General features: G+C 31.4%; 1 protein-coding gene across 3 annotated transcripts in view; it reads right to left on the bottom strand.

Annotated features, from left to right (window-relative positions):
* The window catches only part of LOC105152240 (uncharacterized), a 225,325-nt gene that overhangs the window by 102,690 nt on the left and 109,878 nt on the right, over positions 1 to 12,757 (bottom strand). Inside the window, exon 1 of one of the 3 annotated variants that reach the window (XM_087413949.1) lies at positions 9,530 to 10,455. The exons of the other annotated variants lie outside the window; for them this stretch is intronic. The gene's annotated coding sequence lies outside the window, so the exon portion shown is untranslated. Of the gene's footprint in view, positions 1 to 9,529; positions 10,456 to 12,757 lie in introns of those variants that run through there. 3 annotated transcript variants of the gene reach the window in all.

Below are 12,757 nucleotides of genomic sequence, written 5' to 3' on the forward strand. Positions count from 1 at the left end.
AAACCTCAAGGTCCTTCCGCGGAAACATATCCTTTATGTCTTTTTGTTTTATATCTCTTTTTCTCGAGTAAAACGGAGCCGGAAAGGTGCTGCTGGCTTAGCGAATTTTCCGAGGCGGTCTGTGCATACGTAATATAGAGGCTTGTACGTATTCGCGCGCGCACGCGATCACGCATTTTACGTTTATGCACGCCAATATCCCGCTGTCGATCGGCATCGAATAAGCGCTTGTACTCTGATGTGTTTTTATGTTTGCGAACAGTCGAGCTGCGGTAAAACAGAAGATTATCAAATACAATTCAGCCGTATCAATTGAACGGTCTTGATCCCTGTAATTCCCGGCAAACTTTGTTTGCTTTATCGCGCACGACAACAAAGCTCGCTTTTAGAAATTTTACGTGCTATTAGATTTTTATTAACACACGCGTAACTACACGCAATTACGTTCTTTTCTCTGCGAAAGTTCGTCTGTGTATATTGCAGTTTTAGCTCTGTATAAAACTTCACATTCAGTATTTTGGAGAAATAAAAATCCAAGAATCGAGATTTAATCGTTGGGGAATTTGTTCAGCTTCCACGCTTTTAAGTCTCGCGAGAATCTCATGCAATAAAATCTCATCGTTTAGCACCGAAGATGTGCAATTGCAAGTTCAGTAAATATTGTGAAAATATTTACTTTTTATCACTTTTTCTCTCAGGGGAAAATAATGCGCGAAGGGTGGTAGTGTTTTAGGTCTTAATTGTTACACAAATAAAGCGTGTGCTCTACTTTCGTGATATTTTCTTCTTAAATTTTCGTAATAATATAGAGAGAGGATAAAGCCCTAGAAAACTAAATTTATATTAATAAATATTTATTTAATATAATTTATCATTGGCGTAAATCAGAACTGTCCAAAATTAAAAATTCCAAGCTTAACTTGATACACTTCAATGCTTAGAATTACAAATCTTGGACAGGTTTATGCCAATGGTAAATTATTGCATATATTTTTAATATCGTCTCTTTATGAGATTTTTTTATACATATTTATACCACAAAAATTCCAAATAAAGCATTCACGCTTATTGCCTTCCTTTTTCTATCTTTATAAGAGAAAGCAGCAAGTGTAAAAGCGTCAAGCCATTACCCAAAATTATCAAATCTTGGGCGGCACTAACGTAAACAGTAATATACACCAGAAACTAGATATCTAAAATAGCTGTATGAGCGGTGTATACACAGTCTGAAAGTAATAGTATCGGTGTTGCGTGAACTATACGGGCAACTTATCAAAACGGGCAACAAACTTGCTGATTATTATAAAGCGTCTACAACTTGTTGCTACTCCTCGAAAAGTGTTACTGCATAAATGGAGTATTTATCCCGAATTATTTAATGCATATTCAACAAATTGTCGTTTTTCTTGCAAATTAAAGATAATTTGATATTAAAATTCATTGGTCTAACGCGGTAGCAGACATCAGTTAATACGACAATTCAACATCTCTTTTCTCTTTCATTCAAGCGTATTATCATCGAAATGGTAGCTGCGAAACATCTCCATGAACAAGAAGAAAAATTTTGCTTCTCGAAAATTATCATTTAAATTGGCACTCAATATAACTTTCCTCCGACATTATTTGTATCTGTTTCTTTTCGCTTTTATATCCCGCCGGCTGCCCGGTAATAGTTCTTCATCTTGTCGGATTAGGTATTGTACCGGCTTAAATTTATCATCCGTTGTATCTCCGTGGCAGGAGAAGTATAAATCTCGCTCGACTTTAAGCGTTGAGCGTTGCGATGCGGGATAAAACCGCTTTTATAGTGTCATGCTGTTCGATTAGCCGATTCGCAATTATTGGAGAACGTTTCGCGGTAACGCCTTGCCGCAACATTTACACATAAATTATCTGTCAGTAAATGCATCAGTTGAATCGACAAAACCACCAGTTTTGCGTTTCAGGGAAACTGAAACGTTTGATGTAATTGGAATATCGATTCATTTGAAACTCATTTCTCTCCTTAAATAAGTTTTCTTTTAAGAAGAAATAATTTACTTTATGTATCCAAGCTGTAGTAATGAAATATCATTAAATTTATAAAAAGGGAAAATATATATAGAAAGTAAAATAGCATAATTTGATTTACATAATTTAATAATAATAGCAATTAACAATTAACGTAATATAATATAATTCAATTTGTAATTTAATGTAATTAATAATAAATTTAATAATAATGGTGAATAATATAATTTAATATCATCGATTTCTGACAACGAGAGAAATACTTTTCTATATTAATCGTGAAAATAAACTTTCGAATTGCTCATACTATTAATTACATAATGCATGACCTACCTATTAGTTTAATGGTTTGATCCTAATCTAAACTGAACCAAGTTGATCTTAATCTTGCAATCGACCTCCAATTGAACAGCAAGCAAAATTTAAAAACGCTCAATAAAGTGTATGTACCTTCTGCTTGTGGATCAATTGTTATTCTGATTGAATTATACAAAGATATCTCCGCATTAAAATTGTAATTTTATGATCATTAATTTGCATTAATATCCATTAAACTATATGCAAATAATTTCTACAGCATTACGTTATGTCGGTATAATAAATTAAAAAAATATTTTAACCCTCATGAGTGTAAATTTTATTAAAATTTTCTTTCGTTTTAAAAGTATAAGATATCTCAAATTGTAAAATATAACTGGAAATATAAAATTTCGTAATTTTTCACATGGCATGTAGCATCCTATCTTGCATATCCTTTAAAGAAATTTAATACTATAAGTATTAAACTGGTCATTAATACTTAAAATAAATAATTAATCACCCAATTTAATATTTACAGTATTAACAGAAATGACTTAAGATCGCTTTGACACTATTGATTTTCTGTTGATTTCACGGAAAACGTTTGATTATATGAGAATGAAGACGGCATTTCTAACCAGATCGAATAAGCATTACAGTCGATACTGAGCTATAGAAGTGTATAGCAGTTTACGGAAACTAGAGGTCAGATATATGCAAAAGTTGCCCCGCTGTGTTGAAGGACCCTGAAAGAACGCATGACCTTCCTTTCCGTCGTAGCTATGTATGTATCGATCTCAGTGCAGACGTTGCGCCCGACAGGGATAGAAACGCTATCAGGGAATACAGTTGCATGCTCTGCTACTTTTATTTTTGGCTGACACGATATGCTATAACGAATACGCTACACACACTCAACTATAAGCTCACTACACACACTTACGGCGATAATCCATCCACATTCGCTTCTATTCTCTGGGCTTCTATCACGTTTCACTGTGATTGCGTCATCATCGTTTCGTTTACCTTAATCCTTCTTCTTCTTCCACTTCTTGTCGTATTCGTCGTGAGAAGTTTCTCACGGTTCGCCGTAAAAGTTAAGCAAGGGTAAAGTTTTGATGGACACGTGAAACATGTATGTGCGTATAACTTAATTTGTCAGAGATCCTTTTTAGTTTTTACGTCGACGTGCGGGAAATAGGTGAGAAAATTTCATGTTCAGCTAGCCTGTGGATAGTCCAAGCAAGGAAACTTTTCGGCAAAACTTCTTAGCCAGAAACTTCTTGCGTTAGATGTTACGAGAGTGTCTTCGAGATTATGCATTTTCATGAGCAATTGCTTATACGTCCTTTACATGGGACGCTCGAGAAGTGGTCGATAGCAAGGATCAATTCCCGGAAGGGAAAATCAAATCTGCAGTCGGAAATGGAATCATTCAAGAACTTTCTATATATAGGAGTATTGGTTTAACTTAAGAAATGTCATGTAGTAAATATGCACTGGTTTATTGGAATTTGTAACTGAGCATATTCTATTTTGATCGTTTTCTGCAAACAGAGGTATCATCCTCATTGTTGCATTCGTTCTTTGCCGGCGTGCAATTTGACTAGAGCTACCGGAATCTATAACATAGCTTTGCAGTCGGCAGCTAAATTGTTTGACATGTCTCATCCGCGGTTCTAGAGTAACTAAGTTCCCGCTTATTCCCTGGATTCTGGTATTGCCCTCCGGCGAGATATCTCCCTAGAATCTGATTGTACCGAAATGTCGAACTATTAGACCCAGCGGCTCTTCTAGAGAATATTATTGATATTTAGGATTTTCAATTTGCGCCAACCAAGGAATTCGTCTCGTTGTTTATTACCAAATATCTTTACTACGTGGGCAACCCATGTATCGTATTTACTTTTATGCCATATTTCTTTCTATGTTAGTTTACCAATAGATTCGTACGTATGGCCAAACAAAATATTTTCGGTTGTCACGCAAAAAAATTCGCTAAAAATACTTTAAAAATAAATATAAACAAAATCCTCGAAACGCTACTTCAAAACTTTACTTTTGTCCACTGAGAAAAATTTCAAGTTGAAAATAGATAAATCAGAAGACTCTGAATCAATTAGAATTCAATTTCAATAAAAATTATAATAGATTTAACTAATATTATAATAGATTGAACTAACAAATTCTGATTTGTCAATTTTCGACCAAAATTCTAATTAATATAACCAGACCTTTTCTCCAGTATTGGATTATATTTTTCTATAGCAAGTGTAAAAATATATTCAACGGTTTTCTTCTTATAAGATTCTGTTCTGTTATAAATTGATATTAATATCCCTTCCGCAATCAATATCAATCTTTTACTGCGCTACAACTAATGTTCCGCAAACTAATATCGGAGCGGTAAATGAAAGTCGACTTGTCTGAAGAACTATGCAGCCAAGCAGTTTCTTTTGTTCCCTTAGTGACGTTGCTACCGTTTCGTATTCCGAGCAGGATTTACCGCAATGACGTAATTAATAGAATCTAAAGAGATTTTAAGTTTTACTTTTCACCTCATGGAGGAAGGCTGCCATACGCGTGTCTTTGTTAGGAAAATTGAGACTTAAGTCGTGATTTCAATTCAGTGTGAAGTTTCGCCTTAGCTGTCTTGGTTACGTAACTTTGTTTCGTTTTCCTGAATGACGAATCGCGAGAGAAACTGGCGACTAGGAAAGATAATGAAAGATGGATTGGCTGTCGGTATCCGACGACAATTTCTCTATATATCCCTTTGACGAGTATTTGACTAAATGCCTGGATAAAGGTATTTCCTCGATAATATCACCGACCAATTGTCGAGGACAAATACCGTTAATAGCACACCCTTGCATTACATGCGACGCAGTACCCCTCACGCATGCCTAAATTCAAAAGTCACGCGTTCTGGTATTTGCATACTGTATTTGGAATTGCCTCGGTCAGTATAATAACGGACGGAAGTAGCCTCGTGGGAATTCAAACTAATTTGACCCTTTTGTTTAACCTGCGACGAGGAGGATGCGCGGCTCAAAATCTGCACGCTGTTTAAATTTCAGATAATCCTACTGAGTTTTGAAAGTGTATTCGTGTACACGGTCCCGAATTGCGCTCGCAATCTCGAATCTAAATCAGGATATAAATGTAACAGCACTTAGACTATCTTCGTAGAATGACTAAAATGATGAGAAATTGGGCGACGTACGTGAATTTATGGTGAACATTAGAGTCGGAAACGAGGTCTGCTGTTTTTCAGAATCCAAGAAGAAAACCATACGATATCGGCATGCGGATTCTTTAAAATTACGGTTATTATGATATATTCGAAGAATATTTTTGAGTTGTTTCAAATTATGAGACGGAACGAAATCGGATCCCATACTTCTAACATAAATCACCATCTTCATCTGAATTTATGCGAAAAGTCTATCTTTTGTTTTATGATCAACGCTCTATGTTAAACTTCCTTATATGTTACTTGAAAGATTTATTTTTAATATTAAATAATTAAATTAAAAATATGTGGTACAAAAGAATTAATTTTTGATTTTTTGATGTTCACATTAAAATCGATATACATGTCATTTTGATAATTTAATGTATAACTTTTTGATAATCATGAGGTGAATCTAGAATATCAAAAGCTTGTTTCAGTAACTATTTAAAAAGTTAGTAGTCAGTAACAATTTATAATTTATGATAAGTAAAAATTGTCGTTAAAGAAAAGATACATAACAGGAAGATAGATAAAGGTAAAGATACAGTGACCGAATCTATCGCTTTTTAATTTAAAAAAATAGAAACTTCGTAAATATATAATTTCAATGAATTTACTTAATTAAGTTCACAGATTATAATATGAGAAAATTATGAATCGATTCAAATTATAATACGAACAATTATTGATCGAAACATGCTTTATGCATGAAAAGTATTTATTATATTAAATGTTAAAACAATATTTAACATAAATAACGATAAATAATGTAACATGTGCGCATAATACACCATAATTTTTATACGGTGTCTTATATATACACATATATAATATATTTTTTGCGATTATTAAAAAAGCCATTTAATCTCTTATTCGATTTATCATTAAGTCTCCACGGGAAATGTATATATAGCGTCGAAGTACTTATCGTAGATCCATTGAGTTCCATTGAAATGTTCCAATATGATTTGTAGCGAGTCAGTGCAACTGGCAATGAACATTGAAAGCTTTCATTTTATATCCAAGAAACGTGAATATCACCTTAAATATCCAGAGCGTGACTGCTTTACAATATGAATCAGCTAGAAAGTTTTGGTTTATGTTCGATGAAATTGGCATTAGACTTTAAATAAGAAAATTTATGTATTTCATGATTACGGTATTTTTCAAATCTACTTTTCTCTTATTTTTATACAAACAATTAAACATTCACTATCAGATATTAAAGGAGCAATGTGATAATCCAATCTCTTAAATAAAATAACATTTCGTTATTTTTAATTTCCATATATATCAATCGTAAATCAATCAATTTTTGCTCATTTTTAAAGTAAACAACGTATGCATTAAATAAATAATAAATTAAATTTGAGTCAAATTTAATACATTTCTTATTTAATTAGAACAATGAAGAGTTAAATTGTTTAACAACATATTGAGTAGTAGTAGCCGACCTATAGAAATAATTAAAAACAATTCAAATTGAGTATAATTTAATATTATAAATTTTACAGTGTTCAATAAAAAAAAGTGTAGGAAACTCCGCTTTATTTTTAAATTCATGTATACCTATATATCCTTCTTTCGTCAAAATAAATTAAGTTATAAAAATAAATGATGGATTGACTTTTTTAAAATTATCTTAAAAGATATCAATAAATTTTCGACAAATTAAATAATGTTCCATATTAATTAAAAAAAAATTAATTTTAATTAATTTTTTTAAGCTAATTTTAAAATTAACACGTATCACGTGAAATATTATTTAATTTGTCAAAAATTTATTGATATTTTTTAAGATAATTTTAAAAAAGTCAATTCGTCGCTTATTCTTGTAATTTAATTTATTTTGACGAAAGAAGGATATATAGGTACATAAATTGAAAAATAAAGTTTTTATTGAACACTGTTAAATTTATAATATCAATAATAAAATAAAGGGGAGATTATGTATACTCGCGATTGTCCAAATGTTTCAGCTCGCGATTATTAGCATTTCAGATTGATTGTATTTTAATGTCTGAACGTTTCGGCGGAACAGTCACATTTGAGATTAATTAAATTCATGAACTTAGAATATTATATTATTCGAAACTTCCAACTTTGACCGATCCTAGGCGCTCTCTACTATATTATGTTGTTATATTAACTCGGTCGGTTTCTATTTCTTATAATATCAAATTATACTCAATTTGAATTATTTTTAATTATTTCTATAGATAATAATAAAAAATTAATTAATTTTAATTAAAAAATTAATTAAAATTAGCTAAATGAAAAATTTGCATAAAAATAATATCTGCTTAGTAAAAGTAGTATTGTTTCGTAAAAATATTTTGTTTTGTAAAAACAGCATTTATCTATTTGCAACTTTGCTTAGCAACTAGTAACGCAATTTGTTAAAGACAGGAAGAATTATCTAATATCACTTCTCATATTTTAAATTTAATTCAATCACAATGTGATCTTCTGCGAGTGTCACATTTCATTTGAAGAACCAACTAAGACTGATGTCTTCAAAAATTTTTTTCGCTTTTATGAATAGAATGGTGGTTTAACTCAGAAAAATAGAATTATCACCTTTTTATCTCCTTCACTTAATTTTTTTAAAAGTATCAATTTTTATCAGCATTAAAAAGTAATTTTCGTTTTCTTCAATTTGTATTGTACGAAAAAAATGTAAACAGAACAATTTACAGGAAATTTAATTTAATTTAATTTAATTTAATTTAATTTAGTTTATTGTAAAGCTATATAAAAAAGACTACGTGTTAACAGAGTAATAGACAAAATATACAATAAACTATAATTAACATAAACATAAATACAATAGACAATAGAAGCTTGCAAATGGTTAGACGTCGCAAAATTGCTGTTATAAAGTCTACCAATAACAAAACCAGAATAAGACAACAATGCAATAAGAGGTAAACCAATAGCTGAAATCATACACACACACATACATATACACACGCACATACACCCGAAATTATTTTTACATTTTATCAGATTACTTTTTTATCAGATTACTCTTATTAAATATTTAGTATTTAATTATACAATATTTAGTATTTATTCTTTTCCATACGAGTTGTGCCATTTTGATTACTTGAAATTTATTAGTATCTTTCAATTAATATAAATTAAATGAGCCTTACAAACTCAGCGTCAATAATTGTTCATTATAATTTTTTGTTGATGCTCATTTTTAACATCAAAATGGATCATGTGGTCAAAATTAACGAACTTAAGCGTCAATTTTAAACCGTTTTGACGCTAAAAATGAATATCGAGTATCTGCACGAAAAGATATCTTTTTTAGATTTTGATGTCGGCTTTGGAGGATTAATTCCGATTAAATATAATATATGTAGTAAGCTTTAAGCCGTATTAAAAGTTGGTCAATCACAATCGAATGTGAGAAGAACAATTGGCTACGTGATTGGTTGATATTTTATGGCTAAAAAAAGTTTACTACACTTATCGTGTTTCGATTTAACAATCGTTTTATCTCGAAAATATAATTGAAGCAGCATTATGATATCCCTCACTGGATATCGAATTTAACTTTAACCATTCGCAGAGAGCATTTTGTGATACGCGGTTATTTAACGATGTTTTTCATTTCTCATGCAACGCACAGGAAAAACTTGTACAACCTATCTGTGCACGGGATCGTGAAAAATAATATTTGCCGCACATCGCACACTCGACGCACGTAGTAGCGCAGCCGGCCGATGCTCCGGACGCCTCCGCCTCCAAGCATCGAAGCATCGATCACTGATTCGTGTAACGCACCGTTATCGGAGATCCGCGGAGAAAGCCGGATACGCGGCACGAACGGAACTTGCGAAAAGTCGCGACGCGCACGGCATCCTCATCAACAAAGTCGACACGGGACGTGGACGAACGAAATAATATCAATCAAAATCACCCGACGTGACTCGCGAACGATACGATCACCTGGTGCGGCACACATACCTCTTACGCTCTGCTTATGTAATCACACAGATCACCGATAGATCCTTCCGGTCGGTACCGCGTCGCTTGACGCGCACTTAATCTCACACACACACAGGAGAGGTCCGTCTGGTTGCGTCTACTCCGATTTCGTTACTACCGCTGCATTCGTCCGTGGTTCGAGCGTAAAGTAATCACTATGACGACTTGTATTGGCGTAATTATATAATAAAAGAACGCCAGACGTGTCGTTGTACATCGATAGAAATGCCCAATCGCGGAGCAAACGTGGTGCCGCGCGGTGCGCCCACGGTAGACTGGCGCTCGCTCGTTCGTCTGACTCGTTGCTGACTCTCCCTACTGCCTGGCCGGCTGAATGGGGCGCCCGCGCCCCGAGTCCTCGACCGACGCGACGTACGGGGCAACATCTACGGGGCTAAATGGTAGCGAGCGTGCTGGCTGCTCGAGCACCGAGTAACCCTTTCTCGCTTGCTGACTTATCAGCTAGTGTTTATGAGTCCGGTGCAATTTTTTCTTATTATATGCACTGGATGTCCCGCAAGATCTGTATCAAATTTGACGAACCTCTCATAGAATTTTTGCGTGGACAAGTTTTCGTGAGTAGGAACTTGATTACACGTACTTTTCGTGCCATTGTTGAACTTTTGAAACTACAAAAAAACGTTACTCTAATTAAAACTAAGTTTTACATTCCGCACGCGTGAAGCACATATTCTCAATTAAATGTGAATTTTTTTATTTATTTACATTCTTGAAGTTCGAGTGGTCAGAAAAAGTTTAATTAATAAAGTTGAAAATAATTTCGCAAGAATGAGTTGTATTATTTAAATTTTTGCAAAAAAGACCAATTATTTTATTATCCGACAAAACAAATTCTATAACTGCAGAAACATCTTTATAAAAAATTTCTAGTAGGACAGCTTTACTGGAATATTAATATATACCTAGTTTGATTTTTTTATATTTTTGAGGAAAACATTCATCTATAAGAATTTAAAATTAAGAAGAATAACTTATTGTATAATAAAAAACAATTTTATACGTTAATTTTAAGTTTTTAACTAAAAAGACTAAAATATACTAAATAAAGTTTATTATTTTATTAAATATGCTATTCAAATATAATTTTATATACACATACATAAAACTTTCTTTTATCTTTTTTAAAAAGATATATGTATACGTTAAATATATAGTTTTATACATACATACATACATAGTATAGATATAATGTATAGATAATTTATAATTTAAAATACCGGTGAGAATATGTTATATTAGGTATGTATTTGCATACTTACAATCTCTGTTTACTTTTTTTTACAATCTCTACTTTTTCTTATTTAATTTATTAATCATTCTTAGCGTTTAACTGACTCTAATGAATACTGATAAGCATCAGTACTTAGATATATATGTACTATATTAAAACGTATTTATGCATTTAACATAGGATGTATATAAGTACTATGGTATTAAATTTATTAAGTCCATAAGACGTTGATATATATATATATATATATATATATATGTATATGCGTGTATATATTTACATATATATAGAGGATTAGAAATTATATGTATATGCCGCAGTTCTGGCTTCTTGTAGTACATATTCAGTCTGTTGCTCAGTTCGCGACTCGCGTTAATTTTTCATCTTGGATATTTAGCTGTCTGTTTCGCGTCAGTCAAAGTCCTCGTTACACCGTTTGTACCTTGATAGCTTGTACCTTCATTACTGCGATAAGCTTTGTTGGCGGTCTGCTTGATTGTCTTGAAATTCTTTGCCTTCAACTTGCGAAGCTGACTATATTTTCGAATGAAAGTAGTTGTTGGTGAGCGTGCAACGTGATGTGGTTAGTGACATCGTTATCGATTAGACTATTAGAGGTATCTGTTGTACTGTTGTTTGTGTCATTTTTTTCAGTTAGTTTGTTAAGTCTGTTTACTACTTATCAAGTACCTAATGCACGTAAGTGGTATATCATGAACAGAAAATAAATTTGTTTGTGATATTAGATAATCATTAAATAATAAAAAGGTGTCAATTTTTTAATAGAATTATTTACAGATATGTAAATATTTCAATATAACAAAGACGATGTGTGAACAATACAAATGAGAAAAAAGTTTTATTCAATCAAAGTGAATCGTGATATTTAATCATTTTTTTGCGTAAATTTTATAATTAAATATAATAATTTTGTTTCAATGGTTTTCTTGTTAACAATTAATTGCTCAATATTATTTTTATCAAAAAAAAGATTTTCTGATATCTTATTAATATAAATGATTTATTAATATAAATGATATTAATTATCATAATTAAATTCATTAATATATATAATAATTGATATATGATTTACATAAGGTGACGGTCCCAATTATGAATCGAATTTCAATCATGAATTAAACTTGCAAAATGAAATGTTTTATATTACAAGGTGTCCCTAATTAAAATTCGGTACCACCCATCTTGAGCAGGTAGAGTGGATTAAACTAAGTAAAAAAGTCTTCTACTATTTTGCAATTTTCGCAATAGTTAACGAAATATTAATTACTAAAAGTTGCCAAATATTGTTCTTCACTAATTTTTTACTCAAATACTATCAACTTTACAGAAAAACGGCAAGAAACGAAAATAATTAATTTTCTTTTCATAAAACTTTAAGAATTTTTTTAGAATTTTTTATCAACTTTTTAGTAGTGCATTTTCTTATTTTTACCATCATGAGAAATTCTAAAAAAGTTCTGAAAAAATTCTCAGAACTTTATAAGAAAAAAATAAACAATTTTTATCTCTTGCTGTTTTTCTGTAAAGTTGATAGTATTCGAGTAAAAAAATTATTGAAAATCAATATTTAACGATTTTTAATAATTAATATCTCGTTAATCATTGTGAAGATTGCAAAATAGTAGAGAACTTTTCGGTTCAATTTAGTCTGCTCTACCTGTTTAGGATGGGTGATGCCGAATGTTAGGGACACCCTATATAATAGATATACATATATTATTAAAATTATAGAAAAGCTAGTTTGCATTCGTTAATTTTTTAATTTTTTGTCATTATTATAAAATCATTTCATTTTTGATATTTAAGAAAGAAAATATTACCTTCTTTATTAATTCCTTAAAATTATGATACTCTTTAGTAGATGCATATTTAATATACTAATGTATATTCTTACCTTATATAAATTAAAAAGATGTATATTTTAATAACACATT

Source organism: Acromyrmex echinatior, chromosome 1 (assembly GCF_024713525.1).
Source record: "Acromyrmex echinatior isolate Ae372 chromosome 1, ASM2471352v2, whole genome shotgun sequence".
Lineage (NCBI taxonomy): Eukaryota > Metazoa > Arthropoda > Insecta > Hymenoptera > Formicidae > Acromyrmex > Acromyrmex echinatior.